Below are 9,633 nucleotides of genomic sequence, written 5' to 3'. Positions count from 1 at the left end.
AAACCCTACTTGCACCAAGGTTTGATACCCAGCCCATGTCCAATTCTAGGGTTTGATTGGGTCTCCATTGAGTTTGTAAATTTGGGTTGGGTTGGTTCAATAATCACCCTCAAGGAGGGTGGTAGGCACTTTTCAACGGACTCTGTCTTATTCATTCAGTTCATCCGAGGTGGCTGCACTCTCATGCAACAGCCTGTCCGTGAAATGCCTTCTGCAATGGTCCCTAGCAAATCTCCTAGGGCCCGTTTGGATACCTGATATTTTGTATTTGGATTGGATTTGGAATTGAGTTTTGAATACAAAATGAATAGATCCGCCAACTCATGGTGAGGGAGACATAGAGCGAAGGGGGTAACTTCCTACCGGAGGGGAGAGGTTGAGGAGCAAAGAGGGTGAAGGAAACTGTCCGATATGTGGATTTCCAATTACTTATTTCCACATCATATTTGGAAATCTGATTTTTTTTCACTGTTAGTCGCTGATTTGGAAATCAAATGATTTGATGCGGGTCCAAATCACAACACAGAAAAGGCTGCAAACGTGAGAAATCCAAATCAAAATCTTCTCGGCATCCAAACGGCCGCCTAGTGTATATATGAGTACTCTTTTACGCTAGAGGAGGCTGTACCAAGTAAAAAAAAGGGCGAATATATCACTTCCCCAACTATATATGTGGAACATGTGGGTCCGAGACAGTCCATCCATAGTTGGCCCTTTACCTATATGTCGTCATCTAAACCTAATTGATTTTGGTCCATAGGCAACCCATCTGAAATTATTAGAGCATCATGGGGGCTTGATTATTTTAGTCTTCTCTTTGTTCCTGCTCCCTTTACAGTTTGTCAGTTTACAGTACTAAAATAATCCCGCAAGTACTAAACATTGCTCTCAAATGCATTTTATTTGAGGGAAGTTATAAATTTCCTGCCCTTTTTCCTCTGGGCAACCCCCCGCTGCGTACTATTTATGACTACAATGCGTAATGTACACTACAAGGGGTGGCCCAGGGAAGAAAGGGGGAGGAATATGTCATTACCGTTTATTTTAAGGAAAATCATTAAAAAAATGCAAAGTTTATGTGAAATTGTGAACAAATGGTGGACATTTCAAATCTATAAAAAAAGGGCTGTCAGGTACGAAAATAGACCACTTAGGACAAAAATACCCCCCTTGCTTTTTCCTACCAACTATGTAGGCTCTAATCCCTAAGCTATTTCACCTACCACCTTTTCTTTTCTTTCTTCTTCCCCAAGCAAGTTCCAACATGAGAAACAGTCATTACCAATACTTGGGTTGATAAAAAACAGCCATTGCCAACGTAAAAAACAGCCATTGTTCTTTGGAAAAAAAATACCATTACTTACTAAACTACTTGGGTGATAAACATAGCTCCAAGTATGTCTAAATTATGGTTCCAACAGTGATACTTGTGATGGGGACATTCTAATAGTATGAAATTGGTTTTGAAACTGATCATGAGTGTTTTAAACCTTTGGAACCATTACATAGGCCCCGGAACCACTAGGGAACCATATTATAGTTGTTCCGAGGTGTTAAGTGGTTCGAAGAGTCTAAATTATGGTTCCAAGAGTGCTACTTGTGATTGGGACATTATAATAGTATGAAATTGGTTTTAAAACTGATCATGAGTGTTTTAAACATTTTGGAAAAATTACATAGTCTCCGGAACCACTTGGGAACCATATTATAGTTGTTCCGAGGTGTTAAGTGGTTCGAAGAGTCTAAATTATGGTTCCAAGAGTGCTACTTGTAATTGGGACATTATAATAGTATGAAATTGGTTTTAAAACTAATCATGAGTGTTTTAAACATTTTGGAAAAATTACATAGTCTCCGGAACCACTTGGGAACCATATTATAGTTGTTCCGAGGTGTTAAGTGGTTCCAAGAGTCTAAATTATGGTTCCAAGAGTGGTACTTGTGATGGGGACATTCTAATAGTATGAAATTGGTTTTGAAACTGATCATGAGTGTTTTAAACATTTTGGAACTATTACATAGGTTCCGGAACCACTTGGGAACCATATTATAGTTGTTCCGACGTGTTAAGTGGTTCCAAGAGTCTAAATGATGGTTCCAAGAGTGCTACTTGTGATCTGGCATTCTAATAGTATTTTGAAACTGATCATGAGTGTTTTAAACCCTTTGGAATCATTACATAGGCTCCGGAACCACTTGGGAACCATATTATAGTTGCTCCGAGGTGTTAAGTGGTTCGAAGAGTCTAAATTATGGTTCTAAAAGTGCTATTTGTGATTGAGACATTATAATAGTATGAAATTGGTTTTAAAACTGATCATGAGTGTTTTAAACATTTTGAAAAAATTATATAGTCTCTGAAATCACTTGGGAACCATATTATAGTTGTTCTGAGGTGTTAAGTGATTCCAAGAGTCTAAATTATGGTTCCAAGAGTGGTGCTTGTGATGGGGACATTCTAATAGTATGAAATTGGTTTTGAAACTGATCACGAGTGTTTTAAACCTTTTGGAACCATTACATAGGTTTTGGAACCACTTGGGAACCATATTATAGTTGTTCCGAGGTGTTAAGTGGTTCCAAGAGTCTAAATGATGGTTCCAAGAGTGTTGTGATTGGGACATTCTAATAGTATTTTGAAACTGATGATGAGTGTTTTAAACCTTGTGGAAACGTTACATAGGCTCTGAAACCACTTGGGAACCATATTATAGTTGTTCCGAGGTGTTAAGTAGTTCCAAGAGTCTAAATGATGGTTCCAAGAGTGCTACTTGTGATTGGGACATTCTAATAGTATTTTGAAACTGATCATGAGTGTTTTAAACCTTTTGGAACCATTACATAGGCTCCAGAACCACTTGGGAGCCATATTATAGTTGTTCCTAGGTGTTAAGTGGTTCCAAGAGTCTAAATGATGGTTCCAAGAGTGCTACTTGTGATTGGGACATTCTAATAGTATTTTGAAACTGATCATGAATGTTTTAAACCTTTTGGAACCATTACATAGGCTCCGGAACCACTTAGGAACCATATTATAGTTGTTCCAAGGTGTTAAGTGGTTCCAAGAGTCTAAATGATGGTTTCAAGAGTGTTACTTGTGATTGGGACATTCTAATAGTATTTTGAAACTGATCATGAGTGTTTTAAACCTTTTGGAACCATTACATAGGCTCCGAAACCACTTGGGAACCATATTATAGTTGTTCTAAGGTGTTAAGTGGTTCCAAGAGTCTAAATAATGGTTCCAAGAGTGCTACTTGTGATTGGGACATTCTAATTGTATGACATTGGTTTTGAAACTGATCATGAGTGTTTTAAACCTTTTGGAACCATTACATTGGCCCCAGGAACTACTTCGGAACCATATTATAGTTGTTCTGAGGTGTTAAGTGGTTCCAAGAGTGCTACTTGTGGTTCAGGTATTCTAATAGCATGAAATTGGTTGTAAAAGTGCTCATGACTGTGTCATTGGTTTTTTAAGCACATGGGAATTATTTTTTGCCATTTTCGAACTCGCTCGGAAGTCCGAATATAGTTTCGGAAGTCCGAAGGGAATCAGTTGAATGGGGTATTCTTCTTGCTTTGAGTCGAAAGTCTGAATCATTGTTCGGAAGTCCGACTCGGACTTCCGAACCGAATTTCGAAAGTTCGAACTGAGACAAAACAATGGGGTATCCTTCTGGCTTAAATTCGGAAGTCCGAATAATTGTTCGGAAGTCCGAGTCAGACTTCCGAATTTTATTTGGAAGTCCGACGGTGACTTCTGAACCACATTTTATACTCCGGAACCACTAGGGAACCACATTTTATACCTCAGAACCACTAGGGAACCACATCTTATACCACGAAACCACTAGAGAACCACATTTTCTACCCCGGAACCACTAGGGAACCACATTTTATACCCCGGAACCCCTAGGGAACCACATCTTATGCCACAAAACCACTAGGGAACCACATTTTATACCTTGAAACCACTAGGGAACGACATTTTCTGCCCCGGAACCACTACGGAACCACATTTTATATCCCGGAACTAATAGGGAACCACATTTTCTACCCCGGAACCACTAGGAAACCACATTTTCTACCCCGGAACCACTAGGGAGCCACATTTTCTACTCCGGAACCACTAGAGAACCACATTTTATACTCCGGAACCAATAGGGAACCACATTTTCTACCCCGAAACTACTAGGGAACCACATTTTATACCCCGGAACCACTAGGGAACCACATTTTATACCCTAAAACCCAAAATTTCATACCTGACAGCCCCTCTTTTATAAATTTAAAGTCCCTACCCTTTGTTCACAATATAAGTAAAACTTTCATTTTTTTTAATAATTTTTCCTTTATTTTATCTATCATAAAAGTGAGCCCAGAGGCCCCAGACAACCTACTCAAATTGGATTTGGATGTGTTCTGTCTTCTCCATCCTGGCTGCATATTCAACAATCATTTGATTAAATTTTAATTATTTAACAGCATGTTTGGCAACCACGGAAAATTATTTCATGGAATATTGGTAGGCCCAATTGTGAAAGAGGAGCTGAGAAGTGGTAGGGGGAGAGACTTAAAAAGAGGCACGAGTGGAGAGAGCATGAGAAACCTCTAAAAACAGTGGGAAAAAAAGAAAAAAAAAACCCTACTTCAAATTGGGTTATTGTTTTTCCTGCCTTTTCTTTCTCATGCTCTTCTAAGGAAACTTGTGTTTGGATTGCCACTAGCATTCACATCGTATTCTGATTCCGCCTGATCCAGTGTTAGGTTGAAAAAAAAAACAGAGAATCAAGGAGGTGGAATTGACACCTAGGCGGAATTAAATGGGGGAAATGTTGAAATCTGTTTCTCGCCCCCAAGAGGTGTTATTCTGATCCTATCCCTGTTTATTGATTTTTGTAATTAAATATTTTATTTTATTTTTTCCATTCCTTCTAGGGGGAATTGGAATAGGAATTGCACTAAGATGCTGATTCCTAATTCCGACAATCCAAATGCAGCCTTCGTCAAATGCCAACAATAACCCTTTAAGACATCCTGGATTTAATTTTATGCAACCAAACACACTCGGCATTGTTTGGATTGCCAGAATCAGGAGTCGGATTCCGTGTAAACGGAATGAAAAAATAATTAAGATAAAATTTTAAATTTAAAGAATCCAATAAGAATTTTATTTCAATAGTTGGTGGAATCAGAATACCACCTCTTGGGACTGGAAACAGATTCCGGCCTTTTCCTCGTTTAATTCTGCTCCTTGATTTCGTTCATGTGTTTTTAACGAAACAATGAAAATGTGTGGAATCAGAATAGGATGCCGATTCTAGCTACCTTAAGGGTGCGTTTGGTACGCAGGAATGAGGAATTAGAATCGGCATCTGATTTCGTTATTATGAATTCTGGCGTTTGGGTGTTGCAAGTGGGTGGAATCGGAAAAGCCCAACGGAATCTTCGGAGGAATATTTGACGGAAATCGAAACCCACCAAGGAGGGTGGGATTCACTGATTCCCGTCCTCTCACGCATAAATCACTCTCTCTCTCTCTCTCTCTCTCTCTCTCTCTCTCTCGTCATGCATGCCTGTATTTTTTTCAGGTTCCTATAATCCAAATGATTTGAACACTAGTGGAGAGAGAGAGAGATGTATATCATTCTTCCTAAAAAACTGAATCTTGTGGGTTTCTCTCAAAGGGTTCTGGATTTGAGTATTTATAAACACAATCAATGGTGTTTTGAATCTGTGTGCTTGGGGTTTATATTTTAGGTTTTTTGCAATTTGGATTTCAGTTTAGAATGGAAGGAAATCGGAGAGATGAAAGTTTTTCTTTTACTTTTTTTCGTTCTCCTTTTGAAGTGGTGTAATGAGAATGGAGGAAAATCAGCAGCTTTTCATACCTTCTTGAAAAAATTTGAATCTTGTGGGTTTCCCTCAAAAACCCACATGGAATTGGGTTCTCGATTTGAGTATTTAAACACCATCAATGGCAGAATACAGCCATGTTCTGAATCTGTGTATTTGAGGTTAATATTTTGCATTTTAGCAATCGGGATTTTGGTTTAGATTGGAAGGAGGTTGGAGGGAGAGAAGTTTTTCTTCTACTTTCTTCCATCTTCGAGAATGCAGTTTTTCATATTGACTTGAAGAAATCTGAATTTTCTTGGTTTCTTTCAAAAACCACACAAATGGAAATGAGGCCTTGATTTGAGTATTTAAACATCAATGGAGAAATATAACCCAGCTTTGAATCTCTGTAATTGGGGTTTAGATTTTGCATTTTGGCAATCCATTATTAATCAACAACTTCTGCTTGTGTTGCAATTTTTTATTAGACAATGAAATATCAGCACTAAGGAGGAAGATGTCTCAATTCTTGATTCTAGTGCTTACCCAAACACTTGAAACGAAATCGACATTCCCTTTACCGAGGGAATTGGAATAGGATTGGAAATCGATACCAATACCAATTCCTCATTCCTGCAATCTAGACGCACCCTAAGAGTTAAAACACACTGAGTAAACATGTATTATCCCGACTGTGGTGCATGATAGGGTAGCACAAGCTTGTAGGTTAGTATAGTGTAGTGCATGTTTACTCTTTTTTTTTTTATGGGTAAGCTGGGGTTAGGCAGACCCCTACCAGATTTCATTAAAAAGATAAGAAACATGATTACAAGGGGGACTTCAGAGAGCCAAACAAGAAGAACAAAAAGAAAACATAAAAACCAATGAAATATAGGACATGAAAAACCGAATTGGAAAATGCCTTCAATCTGAACATTCAGGAGGAGCATGAGAAACATGCCAAGAGCCAAAGACTCCATCTTTCTGAGCCAGAATTAGACCCATATGTGGCAAGTAAACTTAATCTTTGCTGGTCGCTACATAACTGAGCAAAGAATTCAGGAATGCCTTAGGGCATGTTCGGCAACACTTCTCATTCTCGCCTAAAGAATCATACAGAAACGGAGTGATGAGAAACTTTAGAAACGGTTATTTATCACTTCAAGGAATTCTATTTTTTAGTCGAAAAAGTAGCAGAAATTTTGGAAACGGACCTTAGCGGGTCACGCAGCCGACCAAGATTTTTTAGATTTTTTTGGCTTTCGTCATTCTCCACCTCTAAAAGAGAAGAAAATCCCGTAAAAGAATAGTTGCCGAACACACCCTTAGTTTCCAAGAGGCATCAGATGGCCCGGGGGAACTTCAATTTTTAGGTTCAGAGGGGCTGTGTTGTCTTAACTAGATCCTCAGCACTTAATTCAGGTTCAAGGGGACCTGCAATTTTCTCCTCTGCCAGCTGGGCATTGAAATCCTTAGAGCGAGGACACAAGCTTGGAGATTTGATTTTTGCAACTGTGTCATCTGGCTATTCACTTATGTCTCCCAACGATTCAGCATCATCTTCTACCCTGCCTTCAAGAATATTAAAGTTGTTATGGTTCATTATGGAACTATCAACCACCAGGCTTTTGTCCTTTTACTTCCACTCTGTTATACATCTTCTTCTCTGGTCTTGGATTGGATTCAGGTGTTGCAGTTCGGCTGGGTTTTGGCTCAGATGGGATCTTGAAATTATCCGTCCCCCCTTTAGGTCTCCACTCTTGTATAGGTTTTTTTGTCTGCTGATTGTTGTTTTTAAGACAAGTTGCACTTGTGTGCCCAAAATCTCTACACATGATACATGCTGTGTTGGGTTTAAGTCCAGCACAATAAGGGCTTATTTGGAATTTGTTTTAACTAGAGGGATAATATGGTCTTTCTATACCTAAAGCATATATCTAAGTGTAGCCCTAATCTTTGGCAACTAGAGAGAACAACACAAAAATAGAAGAAAAAAGGAGGGGAAATTCGCAGGAAAAGGGGTTTCTGCGCAGCAGTGATCAAACAGACGATCGGAGGTCGATCCGTGGTCCGATTGAGCTGATTTTCGGACAGCAGGTTCGTAACATCTTGATCTACATTCTGAACGGTTGGATTGTGATTTGGAGTTCTCTAAATTAGGTTTCTGGGTCGTTTACGGACAAGAGATTTTGGGTGAGATCTTCACCATTTTCTTCAATTTTTTCTTCTTGTTTGGAGTTGATATTGTTGCTCTATCTTCACTCATATTTGTGGATTCCATTGTTGTTGGAATGGGGGATGTTTATCCCGTTGATGATGTTGAGAATTAGGTTTTGTACCTAAAGTATTATAGTGGAGATTTGGGTGGACTCCGAGAAAGGTCCCGTGGTTTTTATCCTTCACGTTGGAGTTTTCCACGTAAAAATTCTCTTGTGTTGATTGTGGTTGTTTGTTGATATTGTTTGTGGTTAGTATATTTCCATTGTTTGTGTTTGTGGACCCCGATCCGAGGACGGTGAGGGAACAAGTCCCTAACACCCTCTGAATCTCCACAACGTGAAGGAGAGCTCTGCCAAGGAACTCTCGAAACGGATGCCACCCTCACAGCATAGCATGAGTGGCGATATAAAAGGAAAGAGATACATCCTGATCCGGAGCCGAGGCTCGAAACCAAGATATATCCGAAAATAACTCAGAGTCGCCATCCATGGACAAGCCATGGAACCAAAACAAATGCTCTGTTTGCAATGGATAACCAGAGATACAAAAGGTCCGTGCCTGGTTACGAATGGGGAAGGGGTTAGGCGCCCCCAATTCGCCCAAGTGCAAGCACCTGGTCTCTTATGCCATTTTTAGTAACTCCAAAGAAGTTTGAATAAAAAATCATGTGAAATGGGAACAATCCTCAGGACTCGTCTACCTAAGCATGCATTTCCTGAGGATAAAAATAATAAACACATATAAAATAAAATGAAAGATGTGCCACCTAAGCATAGCTAGGTTATGAGTGACATGCCTAAAAGATGTCTAAGTTCTGATGTGCAAACACATGCAAGCTATAGCTAAAGGTATAGGATCAGTACAAGAAAGTAAGAAAACACATCAAAACATATAATAACAATACAACAAATCCTAAGACTCTAAATTATTAGCCCGAGTCCTCGGATGGTCTGGTATTCATCCAAAGAAGCCTACGTATCCCCGCCTCCACGAGAATCAAGGCAACGTAGTTCTTCGCGCCTATTCTAAGCTATGATGCCTAAGACACCTAGCCCTCTATCCTAGACTCGATCTAAAAGACCGGACCAATTATTAAAGTTTATTGTACGATTATTTAAATTCCAGTGAATTGTGAATTTTAGGACATCCTATATGCCCTAACTAAATGCAGATTAGCCCTAGGCTAATGCAGGTGGTTCCTACAACCTATGTATAACTAGGCTGTGTGTCCTAAGGAAAACAATAGGATCACTAACGCATCCTAGACCTAGTCATCAGTCGGCGATGTGAATCGCCAACTGACCGGACGGAGGCGCTCCTATAACTCTAGGACAAACCCCTAACTCTAAAACAAACACACAGCAAACAAACAATCAAACAACCTATCAAAAGAAAAACCCTAACTCTAAAACTCTCTATCTAGGAGAAACTCCTAACTCTAGAGGAAGATCCTTTGAAAACAAGATTTTAAAGGTTTTTGAAGAAGGTTTAAAACATTTATTTACAAAAAAGTTTGGCTGGACCTGGGATAAGAATCCCAAGCTGCACTACGTACCTCGTGGAAGAGGATCA

The sequence above is a fragment of the Tasmannia lanceolata genome, unplaced genomic scaffold (genome assembly GCF_043159265.1).
Source record: "Tasmannia lanceolata isolate RefF3 unplaced genomic scaffold, GAP_Taslan_0.1 ptg000044l, whole genome shotgun sequence".
In the NCBI taxonomy this organism is placed as follows: Eukaryota; Viridiplantae; Streptophyta; class Magnoliopsida; order Canellales; family Winteraceae; genus Tasmannia; species Tasmannia lanceolata.
The sequence above is the reverse complement of the archived record's forward strand: the minus strand, read 5'-3'. Positions refer to the sequence as shown.